We start from the raw sequence: 26,569 nt of genomic DNA, 5'->3' as shown, positions 1-26,569 counted from the left end.
TTGTCCACGTGTAGTCTCAGGCCTCTGCCTGGAGAATCCCAGGGATGGGGGAGCCTGGTGGGCTGCCGTCACTTGGGTCACACAGAGTCGGACACGACTAAAGCGACTTGGCAGCGGCAGCAGAAGTCTAGGCCTCAGATCACTAAGGGAGAAAACATTTTGATTAAAAAGGCCTGAGAGAACTTCCCTGGTGGTCCAGTGGTTAAGAATCCACCTGCCAATGTAGGGGACATGGGTTTGATCCTTGATTCGAAAAGATTCCATATGCCACAGGACACCCAGGCCCATTCACTACAACTACTGAGCTCGTGTGCCCTAAAGCCTGTATCTGCAGCAAGAGAAACCATTGCAATGAGAAGCCCATTTACTGAAACTAAGGAGTAGCCCCTGCTCGCTGAAACTAGGGAAAACCCCCATGTAGCAGTGAAGACCCAGGGAAGCCAAAAATAAATAGAATGAATAAAATAAAAATTTAGCATATTATTTTTTAAAAGCTTGCCAAAGAGACTCAATTACTTTACTACCTAGTTTTACCCTTATAGCCAAATCAGTGAAAGAATTCTGTCTCTCTCTCTCCTCTTGCCATCTGCCCCATCACTTCGGAATCTAACTCCATGCATACAAAGCTCTGCTGGAAGGGCTCCCTCACCTGCTCTTTGAGCTCTGCTCCATCCTCCACCTGAAATTTGCTGGGAAAAACAGGCAGAAAAAACATGAATTTGAGAAAATGCCCAGAGCCCTGGGGGAAAGCAAGTGAGACCCTTAGAAAAGAGCAACTAAGATGAGGATTTACAAACACGCTCTCGTCTGGACACAGGGATTAGTAGTCAAAGCATGGGTTTTGAAATCACGTGACCTGGGTTCCAATCTGGATTCTGACATTTTCTACTTGGCTGACCTTGGAAAGGATATAGACATCTCTCTTCTCAGTCCCTTTCTTTCTACTGAAGTACAGTAGTTGATTCATAATGTTGTGTTAGATTCAAGTATACAGCAAAGTGATTCAGTTATTTCAACATCTATATATGTATCTTCTTTTTCAGAATCTTTTCCATTATAGGTTATTATAAGATACTGAATATAGCTCCCTGTGCTATACTGCTAAGTCGCTTCAGTCGTGTCCGACTCTGTGCGACCCCATAGATGGTGGCCCACCAGGCTCCTCCGTCCCTGAGATTCTCCAGGCAAGAACACTGGAGTGGGTTGCCATTTCCTTCTCCAATGCATAAAAGGGAAAAGTGAAAGTGAAGTCACTCAGTCGTGTCCGACTCTTCACGACCCCATGGTCTGCAGCTTACCAGGCTCCTCCGTCCATGGGATTTTCCAGGCAAGGGTACTGGAGTGGGGTGCCATTGCCTTCTCCACTGTGCTATACAGTAGGACCTTATTGCTTATCTGTTTTATTATATATATAGTAGTGTGTACATGTTAATCCCAAACTCCTGAATTATCCCTCCCTCATCCCCTTTGGTAACCGTAAATTTGTTCTCTACATCTGTGATTCTATTTCTGTTTTGTAAATAAGTTCATGCCCTTTCTTAGTTTCTGCATATAAGTGATATCATATGATATTTGTCTGTCTTACTTCACTCAGTATGATAATCTCTAAGTCTATTCATGTTGCTGCAAATGGCATTGCTTTGTTCTTTTTCATGGCTGTCTTCTCCGTTTCTTCATCTTTAAAAGCTGGATAATAATACCATCTCATAAAGTTCTCATGATAATTAACTGAGATGATGTTTAACACCTGGTGCTGAATGAACAGCAGTCAACCCATCAGTAGTGACAGTGTTAGAGTCCTATGCTTTACTGCTGTCACAAGTCCCAAAGCCACAGGCTCCCGGCAAGACCAGAGACTGTCAACCAGTCACACCACAGATGGCCAGGATAAGTGTTCAATGAGTACTTAACACAGACCAACTATCTATATTCTGACTATTTAATCTACCACCAATGTTTTTTCTTATTTTCTCCCAAATGTATTTCCAAAGGCTTTAAAAGCATGACTGTGCATTATTTCTCCTGTATCTTAAGCAATATAAGCTAAAATCATATTTTCTTATTTTTTCATAAGTCGTCTTCTGACCTTCTACTGCGTAGAAGTTGAGCAGTTCAACAATCAATACATCTTAACTCATTATTCTAAGCATTCTATTTAATAAGTCTGGGTGACTTTGCAGGAATCCTGAGCCCAAGGTGCTACAGAAATGTCAAGACCATTTCACAGATGCCATCACTTTGGTAGGAAAATCAAGGTGAAGGATAACATGATTCTTGAGAGCAAAGTGTGAGTGTTAAGTTCTCCTGCTTTATTTATACTTTGTGAATGAAATGAAAAAGTGAAAGTGTTAGATTCTCAGTCCTGTTCAACGCTTTGCGACCCCATGAACTGTAGCCCACCAGGCCTCTCTGTCCATGGAATTCTCCAGGCAAGATTACTGGACTGGGTTGGCATTCCCTTCTACAGACAATCTTCCCAACCCAGGAATCGAACCCAGTTCTCCTGCATTGCAGGCAGATTCTTTTTTTTTTTTTTTTTTAATTTTATTTTATTTCCAAACTCCACATAATTGTATTAGTTCTGCCAAACATCAAAATGAATCCATCACAGGTATACATGTGCTCCCCATCCTGAACCCTCCTCCCTCCTCCCTCCCCATACCATCCCTCTGGGTCTTTACCGTCTGAGACACCAGGTAAGCCCCCAGTTCAGTTCAGTTCAGTTCAGTTGCTCAGTCATGTTGGACTCTTTGCGACCGCATGAATCACAGCACGCCAGGCCTCCCTGTCCATCACCAACTCCTGGAGTTCACTCAGACTCACGTCCATCAAGTCGGTGATGCCATCCAGCCATCTCATCCTCTGTCGTCCCCTTCTCCTCCTGCCCCCAATCCCTCCCAGTGTCAGGGTCTTTTCCAATGAGTCAACTCTTCCCATGAGGTGGCCAAAGTACTGGAGTTTCAGCTTTAGCATCATTCCTTCCAAAGAAATCCAAGGGCTGATCTCCTTCAGAATGGACTGGTTGGATCTCCTTGCAGTCCAAGGGACTCTCAAGAGTCTTCTCCAACACCACAGTTCAAAAGCATCAATTCTTCAGCACTCAGCTTTCTTCACAGTCCAACTCTCACATCCATACATGACCACAGGAAAAACCATAGCCTTGACTAGACGGACCTTTGTTGACAAAGTAATGTCTCTGCCTTTCAATATGCTATCTAGGTTGGTCATAACTTTCCTTCCAAGGAGTAAGCGTCTTTTAAATTCATGGCTGCATTCACCATCCACAGTGATGTTGGAGCCCAGGAAAATAAAGTCTGACACTGTTTCCATTGTTTACCCATCTATTTGCCATGAATTGATGGGAACAGATGCCATTATCTTAGTTTTTTGAGTATTGAGCTTTAAATCAGCTTTTTCACTCTCCTCTTTCACTTTCATCAAGAGGCTCTTCAGTTCCACTTTGCTTTCTGCCATAAGGGTGGTGTCATCTGCATATCTGAGGTTATTGATATTTCTCCGAGCATTCTTGATTCCGGCTTATAATTCATCCAGCCTGGCATTTAGCATGATGTACTTCTGCATATGAAAGTTATGACCAACCAATATAGCATATTAAAAAGCAGAGACAATACTTTGTCAACAAAGGTCCATCTAATCAAGGCTATGATATTTCCAGTCATGTCTGGGTGTGAGAGTTGGACTATAAAGAAAGCTGAGTGCCGAAGAATTGATGCTTTTGAACTGTGGTGTTGGAGAAGACTCTTGAGAGTCCCTTGGACTGCAAGGAGATCCAACCAGTCCATTCTGAAGGAGATCAGTCCTGGGTGTTCATTGTAAGGACTGATGTTGAAGCTGAAACTCCAATACTTTGGCCACCTCATGCTAAGAGTTGACTCATTGGAAAAGACCCTGACACTGGGAGGGATTGGGGGCAGGAGGAGAAGGGAACTACAGAGGATGAGATGGTTGGATGGTATCACCGACTTGATGGACATGAGTTTGGGTAAACTCTGGGAGTTGGTGATGGACAGGGAGGCCTGGCGTGCTGCAATTCATGGGGTCGCAAAGAGTCGGAAACGATTGAGCGACTGAACTGACTGAGTGACTGACTCTGCATATAAGTTAAATAAGCAGGATGACAATATACAGCCTTGACATACTGCTTTCCCAATTTGGAACTAATCTGTTGTTCCATGGCCAGTTATAACTGTTGCTTCTTGACTTGCATACAGATTTCTCAGGAGGCAGGTAAGGTGGTCTGATATTCCCATCTCTTGAAGAATTTTCCAGTTTGTTGTGATTTACACAAAGGATTTGGCATAGTCAGTGAAGCAGAAGTAGATGTTCTTCTGGAATTCTCTTGCTTTTTTGAAGATCCAACAGATGTTGGCAATTTGATCTCGAATTCTTCTGCCTTTTCTAAATCCAGCTTGAACATCTGGAAGTTAATGTTTCATATACTGTTGAAGGCTGGCTTGGAGAATTTTGAGCATTACTTTACTAGCATGTAAGATGAGTGCAATTGTGCGGTAGTTTGAACATTCTTTGGCATTGCCTTTCTTTGAGATTGGAAAGAAAACTGACCTTTTCCAGTTCTGTGGACACTGCTGAGTTTTCCAAATTTGCTGGCATATTGAGTGCAGCAATTTCACAGCATCATCTTTTTAGGATTTGGAATAGCTCAGCTGGAATGCCATCACCTCCACTAGCTTTGTTTGTAGTGATGCTTCCTAAGGCCCACTTGACTTCGCATTCCAGGATGTCTGGCTCTAGGTGAGTGATGACACCATGGTGGTTATCTGTGTCATGAAGATCTATTTTGTATAGCTCTTCTATGTATTCTTGCCACCTCTTCTTAATATCTTCTGCTTCTGTTAGGTCCATACTATTTCTATTCTTTATTGTGCCCATCTTTCCATGAAATTTTCCCTTGGTATCTCTAATTTCTTGAAGAGATCGCTAGTCTTTCCCATTCTATTGTTTTCCTCTATTTCTTTGCATTGATCACTGAGAAAGGCTTTCTTATCTCCCCTTGTTATTCTTTGGAACTCTGCATTCAGATGGGTATATCTTTCCCTTTCTCCATTGCCTTTAGCTTCTCTTCTTTTCTCAGCTATTTGTAGGGCCTCCTCAGACAACCATTTTGCCTTTTTACATTTCTTTTTCTTGTGGATGGTCTTGATCACTGCCTCCTGTACAATGTCATTAAGCTCTGTCCATAGTTCTTCAGGCCCTCTGTGTATCAGATCTCATCCCTTGAATCTATTTGCCACTTCCACTGTATAATTGTAAGGGATTTGATTTAGGTCATACCTGAATGGTCTAGTGGTTTTCCCTATTTTCTTCAATTTAAGTCTGAATTTGGCATTAAGGAGTTCATGATCTGAGCCACAGTCAGCTCCTGGTCTTGTTTTTGCTGACTGTATAGAGCAATCTGATTTTGGTGTTGACCACCTGGTGATGTCCATATGTAGAGTCATCTCTGGTGTTGTTGGAAGAGGGTGTTTGCTATGACCAGTGCATTCTCTTGGCAAAACTCTGTTAACCTTTGCCCTGCTTCACTTTGTATTCTAAAGCAAAATTTGCCTGTTATCCCAGTTGTTTCTTGACTTCCTACTTTTGCATTCCATTCCCCTATGAGGAAAATAACATCTGTTTTTGGGTGTTAGTTCTAGAAGATCTTGCAGGTCTTCAAAGAACCATTCAGCTTCTTCAGCATTACTGGTTGGGGCATAGACTTGGATCACTGTGATAGTGAATGGCTTTCCTTGGAAACAAACAAAGATCATTCTGTCGTTTTTGAGACCGTATCCAATTACTGCATTTAGGACTCTTTTGTTGCCTATGATGGCTACTCCATTTCTTCTAAGGGATTCTTGCCCACAGTAGTAGATATAATGGTCATCTGAATTAAATTTGCCCATCCCAGTCCGTTTTAGTTCACTGATTCCTAAAATATCAATGTTCACTCTTGCCATCTCCTGTTTGACCACTCCCAATTTACCTTGATTCATGGACCTATCATTCCAAGTTCCTATGCAATATTGTTCTTTACAGCATCAGACTTTACTTCCATCACCAGGCACATCCACAGCTGGGCGTTGTTTTTGCTTTGGCTCCATCTCTTCATTCTTTCAGAAGTTATTTCTCCATTCTTCTCCAGGAGCATATTGGGAACCTACCAACCTGGGGAGTTCATCTTTCAGTATCATTTCTTTTTGCCTTTTAATACGATTCATGGGGTTCTCAAGACAAGAATACTGAAGTGGTTTGCCATTCCCTTCTCCAGTGGACCATGCTTTGTCAGAACTCTCCACCATGACCTGTCAGTCTTGGGTAACACTACGTGGCATGGTCATAGTTTCATTGAGTTAGAAAAGGTTGTGATTCACGTTATCACTGAAGTGACTGTGTACTTCTTAAAAATTTTTTTCTAGTGAAATATTTATTGATTCATGAGTATGTGCCCACTTCAATCAGTCTCCCTAATATTTACATTTTGCATGACTGTGGTACAATATCAAAACTAGGTAACTGACCTTGGTACAATCTATCTACCTTATTAGAATTTTATGTTATACATGAACTCATTTGTGTACATGTATATAACTGTATGCCATTTTATGATGTTAATATCATGTAACTATGTGGTGTAACTATCACAACAATTCAGATATAAAACCCTATCATCACCACAAGGCTCTCTTTCACTATCTCTTTGCATCCACTCCACTCATCTTTAACATTTTAAAACCATTAATCTGTTGTTCATCTGCATAATTTTATTTCAGAAGCGTTATATAAATGCAATCATGCAGTAATTACGTGGTGGAGACAGACTTTTCCACTCAGCAAGATTTTCTTAAGACCTATCCAAGTTGTTGCATGTATCAATAGTGGATTCTTTTGTCACTGCTGAATAGTATTCCTCAGCATGTGGAATTGTACAATTTGTTTAATTAGTCATCCATTTACCCATTGGAGGCTATCTGGGTAGCTTCCAGTTTTGGGCAACTACAAATAAAATTATTAGCATTTGTGTGTACGTTTCTGCATGAACATAAATTGTCATTTCTCTGAGATAAATGCCTGAGAGTACAATATCTGAGTCTTATGGTAAGCCCATTTCTAGTTTTAGGGTGAACTGCCAAACTATTTTCCTGGGTGGCCGTAACGTTTTGTATTACTTTTAGCAATGTAGAAGTCATGGAGTTTCTCTGCATCCTTGTCAGCATTGGTGTTATCACTATTTTTTATTTTAGACTTTCTGATAGGTGGGTAGTGATATCTTGTTGTGATTTTAATTTGCATTTCTCCAATGGCTAATAGTGTTTGATATTTTTTATGTACTTATTTGCCATCTATATATCCTCTACAATGAGATGTTAAATTAATGACTTTTATCCATTTTTAAATTGGATCTTTAGTTTTTTTAGGGTTGTTTTTTTACTATTGAGTTCCATGAGTTCTTTATATATTCTAGGTAAATATCTTTTTTCCAGATGTGTAGTTTACGAATATTTTCTCCCACTCAGTAAATTTGTACTTCATCCTCTAAATAAAATCTTTCAAAGAGCAAATGTTTTAAATTTTGACAAAGTCTAATTTATCAATATTTTCATTTGTAGGTTGTTCTTTTAGAAGAAAGAATAAAAACTTTTTGCCTAGTCCTAGTTTTCAAAGATTTTCTCCTATTTTTTCTAAATGCCTTATAGTTTTACATTTAAGTCTGTAATCCATTTTGAGATAGATATGTATAGTGCCACCTGGGAAGCCTTGTATACTCTGTCTCTAGATTTTATTCATCTTATAACTGAATGTATACTTTGATCAATATCTCTTCAAAATACAATTAATGTTTGTGTGTTGATATTAAATACTGCAATCATTCCGAACTCAATAGTTTTGGGATATTTTTTCTTATATTAATAGATTCTTTGAGATTTTCTACATAGATCATCATATCATCTACAGATAGAAATTGTTTTAATTTCCCCTTTCCTATCTATATGATTTTTATTCCTTGTCTTGTCTTATTGCATTGGCTAGAACTTTCAGTACTATGTTGAGTATGAATAGTGATTCAGGCACCCTTACCTTGTTTCCAATCTTTTTTTTAAATCAAATGTTTTAATCTGTAGGAAAAGTAACAAACTTCCTAGAAAATTGAGACAATCTGATTTCCTTTAGCTAGTTCAACATGTATACTAACTAAGGTAAATTATCTAATGTGATTTTTAAATTATTTATTTTAATTGGAGGCTAATTACTTTATAATATTGCAGTGGTTTTTGCCATACATTGACATGAATCAGCCATGGGTGTACAGGTGTCCCCCCATTCTGAACCCCTCACCCATCTCCCACTCTACCCTATCTCTCTGCATTGTCCCAGAGTGCCAGCTTTGAGGGCTGTGCTTCATGCATTGAGCTTGCACTGGTCATCTATTTTACATATGGTAATATACATGTTTCAATGCTGTTCTCTTATATTGTCCCACCCTCGCCTTCTCCTACAGAGTCCAAAAGTCTGTTTTTCACATCTGTGTCTCTTTTGCTGTCTTGCATATAGGGTCATTTTACTGTCATTCTAAATTCCATATATACGTATTAATATACTGTATTGGTGTTTCTCTTTCTGACTTACTTCACTCTGTATAATAGGCTCCAGTTTTGTATACCTCATTAGAACTGACTCAAATGTGTTCTTTTATTTAGCTGAGTGATATTCCATTGTGTATATGTACCACAACTTCCTTATCCATTATCTGCCTATGGACATCTAGGTTGCTTCCATGTCCTAGCTATTGCAAATGGTGCTGCAATGACCACTGGGGTACGTGTGTCTCTTTCAATTCTGGTTTCCTCAGTGTGTATGCCCAGGAGTGGGATTGCTGCGTTGTATGGCAGTTCTACTTCCAGTTTTTAAAGGAATCTCCACACTGTTCTCCACAGTGGCTGTACTAGTTTGCATTCCCACCAACAGTGTAAGAGGGTTCCTTTTTCTCCACACCCTCTCCAGAATGTATTGTTTGTAGACTTTTTTATGGCAGCCATTCTGACCGGCATGAAATGGTACCTCATTATGGTTTTGATTTGCATTTCTCTGATAATGAGTGATGTTAAGCATCTTTTCATGTGTTTGTTAGCCATCTGTACGTCTTCTTTGGAGAAATGTATGTTTAGTTCTTTGGCCCATTTTTGGATTAGGTCATTTACTTTTCTGGTATTGAGCTGCATGAGCTGCTTGTATATTTTGGAGATTGATTCTTTATCAGTTGTTTCATTTGCTATTATTTTTTCCCATTCTGAAGGCTGCCTTTTCACTTTGCTTATAGTTTCCTTCATTGTGCAAAAGCTTTTAAATTTAATTAGGTCCCATTTGTTTATTTTTGCTTTTATTTCCATTACCCTGGGAGGTGGGTCATAGAGGATCTTGCTGTGATTTATGTCAGAGAGTGTTTTGCCTATGTTTTCCTCTAGTAGTTTTATAGTTTCTGGTCTTACATTTAGATCTTTAATCCATTTTGAGTTTATTTTTGTGTATAGTGTTAGAAAGTGTTCTAGTTTCATTCTTTTACAGATAGTTGACTGGTTTTCCCAGCACCATTTGTTAAAAGAGATTATCTTTTCTCCATTGTATATTTTTGCCTCCTTTGTCAAAGATAAGGCCTCCATAGGTGTGTGGATTTATCTTTAGGCTTTCTGTTTTGTTCCACTGATCTGTATTTCTGTCTTTGTGTCATACCATACTGTCTTGATGACTGTAGCTTTGTAGTATAGTCTGAAGTCAGGCAGGTTGATTGTTCCAGTTACATTCTTTCTCAAGATTGCTTTGGCTATTAGAGGTTTTCTGTGTTTCCATACAAATTGTGAAATTATTTGTTCTAGTTCTGTGAAAAATACAATTGGTAGTTTGATAGGGATTGCTTTGAATCTACAGATTGCTTTGGGTGTATACTCTTTCACTATATTGATTCTTCCAATCCACAAACATGGTGTATTTCTCCATCTCTTTGTGTCATCTTTGATTTCTTTCATCACTGCTTTATAGTTTTCTATATACAAGTCTTTTGTTTCTTTGGGTAAATTTATTCCTAAGTATTTTCATTTATATTTATTTTGTTCTTTTTGTTGCAGCAGTGAATGGATTGTTTCCTTCATTTCTGTTTTCTCATTGTTAGAGTATAGGAATGCAAGAGATTTCTGTTTATTAGTTGTTCCCAATCTTAAAGGAAAAGCCTTCAGCCTTTCTTTCACAATTATGAATAAAGTTAATTTTAGATTTTGTTGTAAGTGCTCTTGATCAAGTAGGGAAAGTTTTCCTCTATTCTTAGCTTGTTGAAAGGTTTCTTTTTTTAAATCATGAATGAATGTTGACTTTTTAAAATGTTTTTTCTGCATTAATTGATATGATCATATGTTTTTTCATCTTTAGCCTATTGATAGAGGGGATTACATTTGAATGATTTTGAAATTTGAGGAAGCTTTGCATATCTGAAATAAAACCCCACTTGGTCATATTATTCTTTTTTAGAAAAAACTGCTGGATTCAACTTACTGATACTTTGTTGACAATTTTTGTGTATCAGTTCATGAGTTACTGATTTGCTGTTTTCCCTTTTTGTACTATCTGCTTTTGATATCAAGGTAATACTAGTCTCATAAAATGAATTACAAAGTGATTCCTTCTCTATATTTTTTGGACATGATTATATAAAATTGGTGTTAATTCTTCCTTAAATGCTTGATAAAATTCTCCAGTGAAATAATTTGAACCTAGAGATTTCTTTTTTGTGAGCTTTTAAATTATAAAATCAATTTTTATAATAATTGTAGAACTATTTAGATGACATTTCATCTTGACTTGAATTTTCATTACTCATTGTTTTTAAGCTATTAGTCCACTTCTTTTCTGGATTTAAAACTGCACAGTTGTCCATTTATTTCTTTATTATCTTTTTAAAGGCTACCAGATTTGTAGCAATACCTCCTATTTCATTCCTAATGTTGGTAATTTGTCTTTTTTCTTTTCATATCTATCAGTCTAGCTAGAGGTTTACTAATCTTGATTTTTTTTTCTTATAACAATAGATATTTGTTTTTAATGATTTTCTCAATTGTGTTACTGTTTTCAGTTTATTTCTGATGTTATCTTTATTATTTTCTTCCTGTTTATTAATTTCTGTTATAGTATATTTAATGGCTTGACTTTTACACTTAAAAAAATTCTCCAGCATGGAAACACACAACTATGTATGTATAAAGATGTTCATCACAGTACTGAGACATAACCTAAATTTTCATGGTGGGAGATGGATTAATTAAATTATGGTCTATTTATACAGTGGGATACTATGCAGTCTACTACTACATAATATCCTATTAAAGGGGCTTCCCTTGGAGTTCAGCTGCTAAAGAATCTGCCTGCAATGCAGGAGACCTGGGTTTGATTCCTGTCTTGGGAGGATCCTCTGGAGAAGGAAATAGCAACCCACTTCAGTATTCTTGCCTGGAAAGTCCCATGGATAGAGGAACCTGGCAGGCTACCGTCTATTGGGTTGCAAGAGTCAGACATGACTTAGTGATTAAACCACCATAACTTTCATTTTTTTTTGCTGAGATTGTTTCATTTGTTTCAAGAGAATTTGTAATTATTCTTGAAGCATTTTTATAACAGCTGCTTTAAAATTCTTGTCAGATATTTTCAACATCTGACTCACCTCAATGTCAGCGTTGTTTGATTGTCTTCTCTCATTCAAGTTATGCTTTTCCTGTATCTTGAAGGTATGATGAGTGATTTCCAGCTATATTTTGGACATTTTGGATAACATGTTAGGAGACTCTTGATCATACCCAAATATTTTATTTTAGTAGCAGTCACTTTATTTAAACTTAGAGTGTAGGTTCTGGCCAACTTTTGTGAGCTATAGTTGCAATGACAATTTGTTTTCAGAGCTCTTTCAATACTGATATGGGATACTTTATTTTGGTATTATTTGGGCTCTTGCTTTATTATTGGGCTTCCCTGGTGGCTAAGTGGTAAAGAATTCACCTTCAATGCAGAAGACACAGGTTCAATCCCTGGGTCGGGAAGATCCCTTGGAGGAGGGCATGGCAGCCCACTCCAGTATTCTTGCCTGGAAAAGTTCATGGACAGAGGAGTCTGCAGTCCATGTTCTCCCAAAGAGTCAGACAAGACTGAGCACCTAACACTTTAACTTTCACTTTATTATTGTAAGTGCCTCCTGGGCTGCTTAGTCAGTGTGGAGCAGGTGATGAATCCCTAGCCAGGCAATATTTGGGGGGAAAAGTAATGTCAGGAAGGAAGTCTAATAATACTAGATATTTTAAAATGTCACAACAATTAAATATAATAATTAAAATACTGGTGCAACACTAGAGAGATTATGGAAAAGCACTGAAGCATTCAGAAATAGATCCAATAAACCTGTCAAGGTAGCATTTCAATCTAGTAGAATTGGGACTCCACCAGTGACCACCACTTGGAAAGAGTCCACTTTTTAAAAAGTAGCCAATTACCCCAACACAATTTATTGAGTAGTCTATCTTTTCCCTTACTGATCTGAAATGCCAATTTTTTCATATACCAAATCAATTTCATTATTTTTTGAGTTTTTTATTCTATTCAAACAATTTATTCTAGGAATAAGATCACACTATTTTAATCACTTTAGCTTTATAATTTGTTGTATTATCTGGGAAAGTAAATAACTTCTCAAACACTGCCATTATTACATATATATATATATATATATTTATACCTATATCAACTAATAGGATATTTCTCAGTCATGTCTGATTCTTTGTGGCCCCATAGACCATAGCCCACCCTCTCTGTCCTCGGATTTTCCAGCAAGAATACAGGAGTGGGTTGCCAGTTCCATCTCCAGGGGATCTTCCTGACCCAGGGCTCAAACCTGCATCTCTTGTGTCTCCAGTGTCATCTGCGAAACTTATTTATTTTATTTGGCTGTGTCAGGTTTCAGTTGCAGCACTTGGGATTTCCCTTGCATCATGTGGGACGTTTCCTTGTGGTATACAGACTCTCGAGCTGTGGTGTGGGCTCAATAGTTGGCAGTGTGTGGGCTGCAGAGCATGTGGGTTCCAGCAGTTGTGGCAGGTGAGCTTAGTTACTCTGTAGCATGCGGGAGCTTAGTTCCCCAACCGTGGATCAAACTTGCATCCCCTGCATTGGAAGGTGAATTCTTAACCACTGGACCCCAGGGAAGTCCCCTGCTATTATTTTTTAAATCACAAATTTTTAGGCTAATAACTAAAATATATTAGTATGAAAAAAGCCAACCATAGGAAAAAAATGTATATGTGCACATATATTTGTTTATATGTATGCCTCTCTCCATAGATATACCTATGTTTCTGTATATAAATACATGTGCATATATACATATATAAAAGACGCTTACTTCTTGGAAGGAAAGTTATGACCAACCTAGATAGCATATTGAAAAGCAAAGATATTACTTTACCAACAAAGGTCTGTCTAGTCAAGGCTATGGTTTTTCCAGTGGTCATGTATGGATGTGAGTGTTGGACTGTGAAGAAAGCTGAGCGCCAAAGAATTGATGCTTTTGAACTGTGGTGTTGGAGAAGACTCTTGAGAGTCCCTTGGACTCCAAGGAGATCCAACCAGTCCATCCTAAAGGAGATCAGTCCTGGGTGTCCATTGGAAGGACTGATGCTGAAGCTGAAACTCCAATACTTTGGCCACCTCATGCGAAGAGTTGACTCATTGGAAAAGACCCTGATGCTGGGAGGTATTGGGGGCAGGAGGAGAAGGGGACGACAGAGATGAGATGGTTGGATGGCATCACCGACCCGATGGACATGAGTTTGAGTGAACTCCGGGAGTTGGTGATGGACAGGGAGGCCTGGCATGCCGTGGTTCATGGGGTCACAAAGAGTCGGACACGACTGAGCGACTGAACTGAACTGATATACATATATCCATACCTATATTTGTATGCTGTGCTGTGCTCAGTCACTCAGTCATGTCTGACTCTTTGCAACCCCATGGACTATAGCCCACCAGGGTCCTTTGTCTGTGGAATTTCCCAGAGAAGAATACTGGAGCAGGTTGCCATTTCCTTCTCCAAGGGATCTTCCGGACCCAGGGGTTGAACCTGCATCTCCTGTGTCTTCTGCACTGCAGGCAGATTCTTTACCTACTGGGCCACCTGGGAAACCCCATATATTTGCATTGGCACAGACAATTTTTGGAAGGGCACATATGAAGCTAAAATAGTTATTTGCAGGGAGTGAGATTGTTGGGGATTCTATTGATGAAAGAGACTTTTCCCCTTTTGACCGTTCTCCACTTTTTATGTATTCTTTAGAAAACAAATATGCATTTCTTTCATAATTAAGACAATACCTGATTTGATTTACCATAAACCCAAACCTATACAAGGGCATATCCTGTATATCAGTATTTCTCAACTGTGGCTGCACATTAGAATTATTTGGAGACCTTTCAAGAGATCCAGATGTCAAGGGACCTGCTCCCAGAGGTTCTTATTTCATGGGTCTGGGTAGGGCTGTGGGCATTGATAAATTTTAGAAGTACCTCAGGTGTTTGTGGTGTGCAGTCATAGTTGAGAATCACTACTGTTGATGACGTGCGGCTTAAAGGGTCCCTGGAAGGTCACTGAAATGAGGTCTTTTCAGAGCATAATTATTTGAGAATGCAACCCAAAGTAATCTATCATTTCTCTGTCAGGCTAAATGTAGGCATGAGACAGAGTGCAAACAAGACTGGAGGAGAGTGATGGAAAAGAGCTTTGCTTGAATGTGTATAGAAGCATCCATGTCTGTGGTAGGCCTTAATGTTAACAGGTATAGACTCATTCAGGATTCCTCCACACATATGCATGCATGCATGCTCAGTCATGTCTGACTCTTTGTCCATGAGATTTCCCAGACAGGAATCCTGGAGCGGATTGCCATTTCCTATTCTTATCAACTCAGGGATAGAATCTGCATCTCTTGCATCTCTTGCATTGGTAGGCGGATTTTTTATCACTGCGTCACACATAAGGGAGTCTTATAAACTAATCATAACCATAAAAGATACAAGAATCTCAAAGTAAACTAGAAACAGCAAAACAGCTATGCTTTAGGAACCCAGAATGTGGTTGATACTAGAAGGTTCCAACAGAGTTCCAAGAACCGGGGTTACTTGGAAACCCTCCCATAGGAGGCTTTCAAAATTCTTTCATCTGAAGAATTGCTTTGTTCAAATGAAATGCCTCGGGAATCCTGAGGTGGAAAGTAGATCTGAGAGGAACATGAAGAAACTGAAGAAATAACTGGAAACACAATTTTATTGAAGCTCTTTCTGCTTCTTGTGTGTGTGTCTTCCTCTGATGCTTCTCCCTAAGCCTGACTCTGCCTCTATATTCCTGACAGAGGAGCTGATTGGCCCAACTAGTCCTCAGTGGTCAGTCTCTGGTTGGACAAGCTTTTCCACACCTGGTGACTATAGAGATAAATCTAACAGTTCATGGAGTCATATGCCTATTCATCCCTGGTCACCTGAGCCAGAGAGGGTATAGCGAGAAGAGGTGGGTACATAAAGCTGCCTTGGGATTGCAGGGGGAAAGTGTGGGTGAGGCAGTTTCCCTTAGAATGGGAGAGTGGACAGAACATTCACCATGATTAACCTGCCTAGACCAAGCACTTGAGCTTCCCCAGTGGCTCTGTGGTAAAAGAATCCGCTTGCAAAGCAGGAGATACAGGAGATGCGGGTTTGACGCCTAGGTCAGGAAGATCCCCCAGAGAAGGACACGGCAACCCATTCCAGCATTCTGGCCTGGAGAATCCCATAGGCAGCGAGACTGGCAGACTACAGCCCATGGGGTAGCAAAGAGCAGGACATGACTAAAGTGACTTAGCACATGCACCAAGCACTTAGTCACCAGTGAGTGTCCAATTGGAGGTTTTCAGTGGGGTGTGAACTATTTAAATTGAAGCAGAGATGTTAAAGAAAAACTGTTAGGAATAAATAGATAGCCCTTGCCCATAGTACTTCTCCAAAGGTCTTTTCTTGCTCTATGACTCTGAGCTTTTAAAAGGTCTTAAACAGCAGCCTAGGAGGTCAAGAGAATGGAATTCATTTTCCGCTGGGATTAGCTCTGGGCCACACATGGCTACTGAGCACTTGAGGTGTGGCTGGTACAAGTTGGCATGTGCTATAATTGACTGGATTTTGAAGCTTTGGTATAAAAAAAAGAAACCTTACATATTCATTAGTAATTTTTTTATTAAATGCATATTGAAATATTGTGTCAGCCAAAAAGTTCTTTTTCCCTAAGATGTTATGGAAAAATCCAGACCAACTTTTTGGCCAACCAAATACTATTTTGGATATAGTGGGTTAAAGAAAATATATTATTAAAATTAATCTCATCTGTATTACTTTTTCAAAAAATGTGGCTATTAGAAAATTTAAAATGACACATATGGCTCACATTATGGACAAAGGGACAGCTAGGTTAGACAGTAACTCTGCTGTTTTCCCCTGCACGGATTTGGCTGTAAAGATCTGTGTATAAATGACAGCTCTTTGCTGCGGGGCCCACGTCTGTATCTTATTCTTGGTTTGTAATTAGAGCTGCGGCAGTTCATCCTGCTCTGGTTCTTTCTCTTTGCCTCATAGACTGCGGCCCAATTGCTTTTCTCAAATAGAAACACTTAGTCCTCTCCTGTGGTTTCCCAACATCCCCTGGACAGGCAGCCCTGTCTATGGCTCTGCCTCAGAGAATCCTTACAGAACTTCACTCTGCCTCTTGGTCTCTGTTATTCTTTCTTGCCTTGATTCCCTCCTTCCTTTCCAGGACTGGCACACAGCAAATAGCTTGCCTTTGTATCTTTGCCCACTTTTTACAAAAGCCCTTTCCTTTGGGGACAAATGTCTGCTTCTTAATGCTTCGTCACCCTTTAGCTTTGTTCCCCACGGAATGAAGTTTGTGGATGGAACTAAGTCACTTCTGAAATGTATCAACTTCAAAAATTAATAATGATCTTAATAAAAACAATTACTGTTATTTATTGAGTTTTATTACTGGCCAGGATCTAGTCTGGTTACATTACAGAAAGTTTTCATTTAACCCTGACAACAATCCCACAAAGCCTATGCTATGATCCCCTATGACAAATGGGAGAAATTAGGTTTAATGACATTACAGTCCTTGCTTACCTATCACTGGGAAATGGGGGCCCTGGGATTTAAACCCACATCCGTCCCAAAGTCCTTGCTCTTCCCCATTACATTTAACACTGCCTTTCACATGCTGTGTCACCTCCCAAGTTAGGAACTCCAAATTGGAATTCAATGCCTCATAGCAAGTGACATGTATAAGCAAATTTGCTGAATGATAACAGTGCTGTGCATTTGTTTTGATGATTCTCTAGTTGACATACAATCACAAACCTTTGATTAAAAAAATAAAAATGGGCTTTATGAGCCCTATTTCACACACTGGAAAAACTGAGCTCCAACAAGATGAAATGATTCTTCTGGGGCTACATCGTTGAGTAACAATCCCCAGCCAGGCAAGAACCCAGTTTTCTGGAAATATTTATTCTCCTTTTTCTTTCCTCATCAGAGTATATTAGGCATTATGCTGCTTGGATGGCAGAATATGGTGGCAAATCATGTGTTATAATGGCTGATTTAATGTGAGTTATGGCAAGTGTTTGCAGGTACAGACTCATATGAGTTTCTCAGCTGTAGGCGTGTCAGTTTCATTCATTCAGCAAGATTTCCTGACCCTAAATCTGGCCAGCCATCATGCTAACAGTGAGCATGGAAAGGCAGATAAGATACGACTTTGTCCTAAGAAGATTACCTTCTAACAAGGACAGGAACCATCTTGCAAAGAGAGTATTATCCAATGGGAAAGTGTAGTCTTAATGGAATTTTAAAAGTTAGGAGAGGAGGAAAGGGAGAAGGATTTAACTCTCCCTGGGAAAGTTTCATGGTGGAGGGAACTTCTGAGTTTGGTTTCAATGGACTGACTTTAGAGATGAAAAGCCTGAGACACTGAGTATTCTGCAAAGGACTTCATCATCTTATAACTTTATTAAGTTTCCTAAAAATATGCTTGTTGCCACAGCTCCTTAGAGAGTAGCATGAATTATTCAGTGGAGTACTTAAAATATTAACATCAGTAAATTCCATAGGAACTTCACAAATACTCTGCCCAGTTGGTTAAGCCAATTTGAAAGAATGGTTTCCAATTCTACAAAGTTGGTAAGACTATGTGGAAAAACAAATGAAGCCCAGAAGAATCATGTCAACTCTTTAAACATCAGCCCATTTCAGAGGAAGACTTCATGCCTCTAGATTTCATGTCCTTTTATTTGTCAAAGAGGTATTTTCTTTCACAGGGGATATTTAGAGTATTCTACTCTCTCTTCTCTTCCAACCAAGAAAAAGTCTTGTATGTGCTACTGAATTTAATCATTGGAATATTAAGAGCCCAGATGTACACTCTGATGTGTTTGGTTTATTTGAAGTTAAAATCAAACCTAAAGGAAATCAACCCTGAATATTCATTGGAAGGACTGATACTGGAGCTCCAGTACTTTGACCACCTGATGCAAAGAGCTGACTCACTGGAAAAGATTCTGATGCTGGGAAAGATTGAGGACAGGAGGAGAAGGGGGCAACAGAGGATGAGATGGTTGGATGGCATCACCGACTCAGTGGACATAAGTTTGAACAATCTCCGGGAGATAGTGAAGGACAGTAAAGCCTGGTGTGCTGCAGTCCATGGGGTCACAAAGAGTCAGACACAACTTAGCAACTGAACAACAACAAAAGGAAAATATCTGTCAAAGTTTAGAAATTGAAACTCATTAGAGTCAAACCCTTGGGGCAGCCCAAGAGAAGAGTGCCCTCTATTTTACTGTGATCCACAAGGGTGCCTATGACTGAGTTTTCTGATAGTTAATACCAGGCTAGACATTGTGCAATGGGCTGAGGGTTTGTGTTCCCTCAAAATCCATATGTTGAAGTCCTAATGTCCACTGTGGTGGTCTTAGGAGGTGGGGCCTTTGGAAAGTAATTAGATCATAAGGGTGGAGGCTTCGTGAATGGAATTAGTGCCCTTATGAGAGGATCCCCCTCCCCAGAGAACTCTCTAGCTCTCCTTCTGCCATGAGAAAATGCAATGAGAAGTCAGTATTCTATAATGGAAGAGCTTTCCTCCCGAACCTGAGTATGCTAGCAACCTAATCCCAGACTTCCAGCTCAAGAACTATAAGCAATACATTTCTTTTGTTTATAAGCCATCCAGTCTGTGGTACTCGGTTATAGCATTCCATCTTGACAAAGACACCTAGCCCCTCGGTAATGGAGATCTTAGCTAGAAATTCCTAGTTGAGAAGGAAGATCTCATCACATGACCTCTTCCCTCTTGTGCTTCAATTTAGTTGTTAGGTTTTTTTTTTCTGGATGTAATCAGACAGATTTATACTCCCTATTCAAAGCCAAGATGGAACATTCCTTCTGATTCCTGACTCACTGAAGAATAAGGCCCAGATCTGCAAAGCTTGGAGGGCATTAGGACTGGGGTAAAATCTTAATATTCCAGGAAGAGTATCTCATCTTCAAGCAACCTCTGAAGAACAAGACAAGGGGCAAGAGGTCCCAGAATGGCTCAGCAGCACTGAGGACTTTTGGTGACTGTCAATATTTTGTTGAAAATTTAAAAATGGATTTCTTGACAGAAGAGTTCACAAATACAATGGTCTGTTTGGGAGAAAATTAACTCCTTACTGGGTATTGAAGTACAGGTTGCAAAGACATAGACTGGAGAGTCATGTATAACATAAGGGTTAGATTAAAGGTCCTCAGCTGCTGTCTAACTTCCTGATTCTATTATTTGCAGATCCTTGATTTATCTATACATGACTCAAAGCTTGCACTTAGTACATTGTTCTGTAGTAATATGCCCAGATGTTTGTCTCCCCCTCAAGGTTGAAAACTTTCTGAAGGAAAGACAAGATTTATCCTTTTCTATCCCAAGCACTTAGCACAGTGACTAGTATATAGGAGACATCAAGTAAATATTTATCAAATGAATGAACAAGTTTATTTTACATACTGATATCTCTAGCTAGACACACACACACACACACACACACACACATATATATACCTTGATTTATAGTGTAAGTTATCAGCAAGTGGAGGGTGTTCAAATTCTTTAGAACCCATGGCTGCTTGAATGCCTGAATGATGGAATATGCCATATGAATCTCCAAACATGGCACTTCTAATTATTTCATCCCTTCTCTACAAAATGGAGCTCTTTTATGCTAGCTAAGGCAGAATCAAAGTAGGAACAGGGTTTTTTATGAATTTGTATTTCTAGATTAAACCCCCCACCACTAGAAAAGACCCTGGAGGTATTGGTTAGAGGTCTAAGTGTGACTTGGCTGCATTCAGTGGGCAGGAGTCTCCTGTGGATGATCAGAAGCGTAGTTTCATCCAGTCTTGGGAAGGGAAGCAGGTGGGTGTACAATGGACAGAGGCATGCCGGGTGGAGGAGCAGGTATGCACACTGAAGTGGGAGCATAAGTGGGAGAATCTCAGCCAGTTAGACCAGATGAGAAGGTAAGAACAAAGCCAGAAAGCAGAGGCAAATAGGGTGTGATCTTTAGGTGGAGAAATTACTAGAGAAGCAGAGGAGGTGGATGAGGTTGCAAAGACAATCCTTGCTAAAGGGACATGTTAAAATGAGGTATGCTTGTGCCAAACACCACCATTCAGTCATATATTCATTCATTCAACAAATAGTTGGTGCTTGTGAAACCCCTGTATCAATGCTACAGACACAAATAGAATCTCTGCCCTTATGTACATAAACTTGAACTAAACTCTACATACATATTAACAGATAATTACAGTGCAGTGTGATACACATTGTAATGAAGCAAGCACAGGGCAGTCTGGGGGACAAGGAACCAAATCCCAGATGAAATGTGAAGGATAAATTGCAAGGTGAGGAAGGAAGAGCACTCTTGCTTCAGCTCCAGCAATGGCTGCATATCCAAAAAATCTAAGAAGAGAGCTAATTTAGGGATTTCAAATATTTTGCAATAGTTGGCCCTTATCTGCCATGTTAAGTGGTCCAGACTTTCTCCTGGGAATAATGAATCATTAGAGTATTTTGATCAAGGAGGGACATGATCAAATCTGTGTTCTAAAAATATTACAGCAAAGTGTGGAGAAAGGGTTGGAGGAAAGAAAGACCAGGGACCCACTGAAGTCACCACAGTGTCTCAGTAAGAGGGGACAGTGGCTGATCTAGGCTGAGGCAATGAAAGCAGAGGGTAGCAATTGCATTCCTGAGATATTTAGATGTTAGACTGGACAAAGTTTGGTGATTGGATGTGAGATGCAATCAACTAATCAAGGATGACCAGGGAATTCCCTGGTTGTCCAGTGATTAAGACTTGGTGCTTTCATTGCCAGCACCCAGGTTCAATCCCTGCTTGGGAATTAAGATCCCTCAGGCAGCTGGGGCTGTGGCTTGTTCTAGAGGCAGCTCCAAAAAGAGTTCTGGTGGTTGGAGACTCTGAGCCCTAAACTCAAGGCGCATTTGGCTTCACACCCTCTCTTAGGATAGATAGGTTGCCTTTGGGAGCTTAATAGGATATAGTATCTGACTAGGGTCCTTACTCACATTGGCCATTATCATTTATTCATTCATTCAATGCTTTTGAACTGTGTGTTGGAAGGCTCTTGAGAGTCCCTTAGACTGCAAGGAGATCAAACCAGTCAATCCTAAAGGAAATCAGTCCTGAATATTCATTGGAAGAACTGATGCTAAAGCTGAAACTCCAATACTTTGGCCACCTGATGTGAATAACTGACTCATTGGAAAAGACCCTGATGCTGGGAAAGATTGAAGGCAGGAGGAGAAGGGGGTGACAGAGGATGAGATGGTTGGATGGCATCACCAACTCAATGGACATGACTTTGAGTAAACTCCAGGAGTTGATTACGAACAGGGAAGCCTGTCATGCAGCAATCCATGGGGTCACAAGAGTCAGACATGACTGAGGGACTGAACTGAACTGAATCATCCAGTATTTATTAAATATCAATATTATGCTCAAAGCACTCCAATATTCCATAGATCCCAGTGTCCAACTCTGCTCAGTTCTTCTTTCTGTCTCTCTCCCCATTTTTTGCTATTATTTTAATTTTTTCAGATTTATTGAGGTATAATTGACAAATAATATTGGAAGACATTTAAAGTGTACATCATGATGATTTGATATATATATACACACACACACACACACACATTGTGAAATGATTCTCCCATCTAGTAAACACATCCATCATCTCACATATATTTATCTTATTTTTTCTCTCAGTGAGAACATTAAATTCAACTCTTTTAAAAAATTTCAATTATACAATAGTGTTATCAGTTATAGTCACAGTGTTATACAATTAGATCCTCAGAACTTGTTCATCTTATAATTGAAAGTTCTACCCTTTATACCAACCTTTTCCTATTTCCCCTGCCACCCTGGCCTTGGCAACTGTTTTTTCTACTCTCTGTTTCTATGAGCTCTTTTTTTTCCTTTAGATTTTACATGTACATGATACCATGCACTATTTGTCTTTCTCAGTCTGGCTTATTTCACCTAGCACAATGCCCTCCAAGTCCATCATGTGGTTGCAAATGGCAAGATTCCCTTCTTTCTTATGGCTGAATAATGTGTGTTTGTGTATGTGTGTGCTAAGTCTCTTCAGTCATGTCCGACTTTGTGCAACCCTATGGACTGTCACCCGTCAGGCTCCTCTGTCCATGGGGATTCTCCAGGCAAGAATATTGGAGTGGGTTGCCATGCCCTCCTCCAGGGGATCTTCCTGACCCAGCTATTGAACCTGGGTCTCCTGCAATGCAGGCGGATTCTTTACCCCTGAGCCACCAGGGAAGCCCCAGCTGAATAATATTTCATTGTATGTATCTTCCACATCTATTCGTCCACCGACAAGACACGTAGGTTGTTTCCATATCTTGGCTATTGTGAATAACGCATCAGTGAATGTGGGAGTACAGATATCTCTTGGGAACAAAAGAGCTTCTCAAAGTCAGAATTACAAGTGTAAGTTCCCAGTACTTTCCCACTCATGCCCTCTACTCCGCCCTATTGTATGTATTATTGTTTGAGCTGCCATGTGCTGTTTTACAGAAAACTTTCTTCACTTCTTATTCCTATGCTTGCAATAATTTTTTTTTTTTTTTTTTTTTGCCTTTTAGTTTCTTTTACATGGACTTCGTCCTTGATAGAATTTTGATTTGGCTACAGGTTAAACATTTTATAGAAAACTCTGAATAAGTTGTCTTATATGGCCAGAAGCTAGGAAAGTATCCACTAGCCTCCAGAGTTTTGTGAGCAACTCTGGGGCTTCCTGTGACTGATGTGATGGTGTTAGAATTGCAGGAACAGATGTGACTGATCAGTCTTCCTTGAAATACTTGTGTTTGATGCAATTTCATTTCACATTTTGTGCTTGACTTTCCCAAGTTGAGGTGTGAAATTCAAGCATCAGAGAAACCAGCAGGGCTTTCAAGTTGAAGTTAATAAAACACTCAACATGAACCTATGTAGTTCAGATTAATAAAATAAAATGTATGGGTGTGAGAGCCTAACCTCCCTCATCCAGAAGATAGCACCTTACAATTCTCTTTCCTGTGGTCCAGTGGGTTTCTTCTCCCCGCCTCCTTGGTGGCTCATATGGTAAAGAATCTGTCCGCAATGTGGGAGATCCAGGTTCAATCCCTGGGTTAGGAAGATCCCCTGGAGAAGGGAAGTGGATGTCTAGGCCACTGGACCAAGAGAGATGAAGAATCTACTTTGAAAACCCTTCTCCAATGATTCAGTAAAGTTCTGTTTTTGTCAAACAAAGTTATTATAATCTCCAACTCACTTCTCAAGATTAATAAAATGATTTTGAATGAACAGTATATGATAAATACATGTTGCTTTTAAAGGATGTAATATTATTATTAATGTTATTTTACAATTGGTAAAGATATAAGACTTTGAGTAATTAGTTTATTTGATTAAATGATGATACCCATAAAACTTGCAGTTTTAATGAAATTAAAAAGTACTTTCTCCTTGGAAAGAAAACTATAACAAAACTACACAGTGTATTAAAGCAGAAACATCAGTTTGCTGACAAAGGTCCATCTAGTCAAAGCTATGGCTTTTCCAGTAGTCATGTATGCATGTGAGAGTTGAACCATAAAGAAGGCCAAGTGCCAAAGAATTGATGCTTTCAAACTGGTGCTGGAGAAGACTCTTGAGAGTCCCTTGGACTACAAGGAGATCAAACCAGTCAATCCTAAAGGAAATCAGTCCTGAATATTCATTGGAAGGACTGAGGCTGAAGCTGAAGCGTCAATACTTAGCCACCTGATGTGAAGAGCCAAACTGATTAGAAGAGACCCTGATGCTGGGACAGATTGAAGGCAAAAGGAGAAGGGCGTGACAAAAGGTGAGATGGTTGGATGGCATCACCAACTCAATGGACATGAGTTTGAGCAAACTCCGGGAGATAGTGAAGGACAGGGGAGCCTGCATGCTGCAGTCCATGGGATTGCAAAGAGTTGGACATAACTTAGTGATTGAACAAGAAACTGGTATGATCATGGCCCAGAACTGAATTTCTGTTCCAAACATGTTTTTAGGTTTGCACATCTTGTTCCAAAGGTAGACTACCTCTAGTCTCATCAGCCACCTCTCACATGCTGAGGCTAAAGTCTCAAATTTGCTAGTGGACAAATAACACAGCTTTCTCAGCCTACTAACGTAATTGGATAGGTGACCTTTGTATGTAAAAGCATAGTATTATAGACTTCACAAACCTTTGACATCATCTAGTCCTAATTCCTTCATTTGAAGTTGAGGAAATTAAACCTCAAGAGTATAAATGGGTTTGCCCAAAGTCACCCAGTTAGTGCCAACATTAGCATTAAAATCTGAATCTATTGATGAATCCAGTGTTGTCCCTATGGTATTATGCTATACCCATTCTGGTCTAGAGTTCCCCTCTAAAATTTTCGGGTGCTTGGATTGAACACAAACCCCTAGTGAGCCAGGGCCCAATTAAGTGCAGTACAATCTTTGGTGCCTCCTGGTATTCGACTAGAGATTTGTGGATGTTTGTTGCAACTCTCCAAGAGTACCACCCTTCTCTAGGCAGACAGCCAAAACCCATCACATCAGTCTGCCTTGTCCGCAGACAGACTGGCAGTGCAGGAACCTGCAGGGCAACTCTGAGCAGCATTCTTGAGACCAAAGGAAGCCAGCTGCTCTGATTGCAGCTGGTGATCACCAGGACCCATCCTAATGAGGCTGACAGGGTTTCTGCCCTGGAGAATGTCCCACTGGCTGCATTCACAGATTAGGTCCATCAGTCACCTTCAATTATTCAGTCGTGTTCTTTGGAGGACCTGCAATGCAGAGAATTATAAAGTCTCTTTGTAATGTTGGGATAAGTTTGGCTGTGAGTTGTAATCTTCCCAGATATGGTTTACAGGAAGGGATTCCCAGGCTGGACTTCTTGGAGACAGCCAGTGAAGTGTCCTTTTTATGAAAACTAGAGCCCTCATGACATGGACCTTCTATCATGGTTTTCAAGAGAAAGTGGAAAATGCATCTTCATGGTCCTTCTCAGCCCTGGGATTTTCTTTGAAAATTATATTTATTATATATTTTTTCAGATTATAAAAGTAATGCATGTCTCTTACGGAAAATGCAGAAGATTACAAAGAAAATGAGAAGTACTCATATTTCCATTATGATGGGAAGTACTCATATTTTCAATATGATGGGATTTACCTCCAAAGTTTAGTTCAGATTTTCCAATCTGTTTTTTAGTCACATATAGAAGTATATACTTAGTTTTTTTTAATGCAACTATGCTACCCTGAAGTTCTAGGATTCTATAAAACATGCAGAGCTAATTACAGTAAGTCCCTTGCTCAAAGCCTTGAATGCGATAGTTGCTCCATAAACATGCTAACTGAATGAAAAGGGGAACCATGATTTTTTGACTCGATTAGACTTGTTGAAGATCTCACACTCAGACTGTGCCTGAATCTTTTAATTTTTATGTTTTATTGAAGTACAGGTGGCTCAGATGGTAAAGAATCTGGCAGCAAGGCAGGAGACCTGGGTTCAATCTCTTGGTTGGGAAGATCCCCAGGAGAAGGGAATGGCAACCCACCCCACTGTTCTTGCCTGGAAAATCCCATAGACAGAGGAGCCTGGCAAGCTACAGTCCATGGGGTCACAAAAAGGCAGACACGACTGAGCAACTAACACACACACATGCACACGCACACACACACATAGTTGATTTACAATGTTGTGTTAATTCTTGCTGTACTGCAAAGTGACTCAGTTACACACACACACACACACACACACACACACACACATATATATTCTTGTTTATATCATTTTCCACTACGGCTTATCCCAGG

At 39.7% G+C, this 26,569-nt stretch overlaps 1 protein-coding gene across 4 annotated transcripts in view; it reads left to right on the top strand.

Moving 5' to 3' along the window:
* Window positions 1–26,569, top strand: part of AMOTL1 (angiomotin like 1) — a 198,308-nt gene that overhangs the window by 3,855 nt on the left and 167,884 nt on the right. The window lies entirely within an intron of this gene.

The sequence above is a fragment of the Bos indicus genome, chromosome 15 (genome assembly GCF_029378745.1).
Source record: "Bos indicus isolate NIAB-ARS_2022 breed Sahiwal x Tharparkar chromosome 15, NIAB-ARS_B.indTharparkar_mat_pri_1.0, whole genome shotgun sequence".
NCBI classification, from domain to species: domain Eukaryota; kingdom Metazoa; phylum Chordata; class Mammalia; order Artiodactyla; family Bovidae; genus Bos; species Bos indicus.
This window is presented reverse-complemented; position numbering and strand designations above follow the sequence as displayed.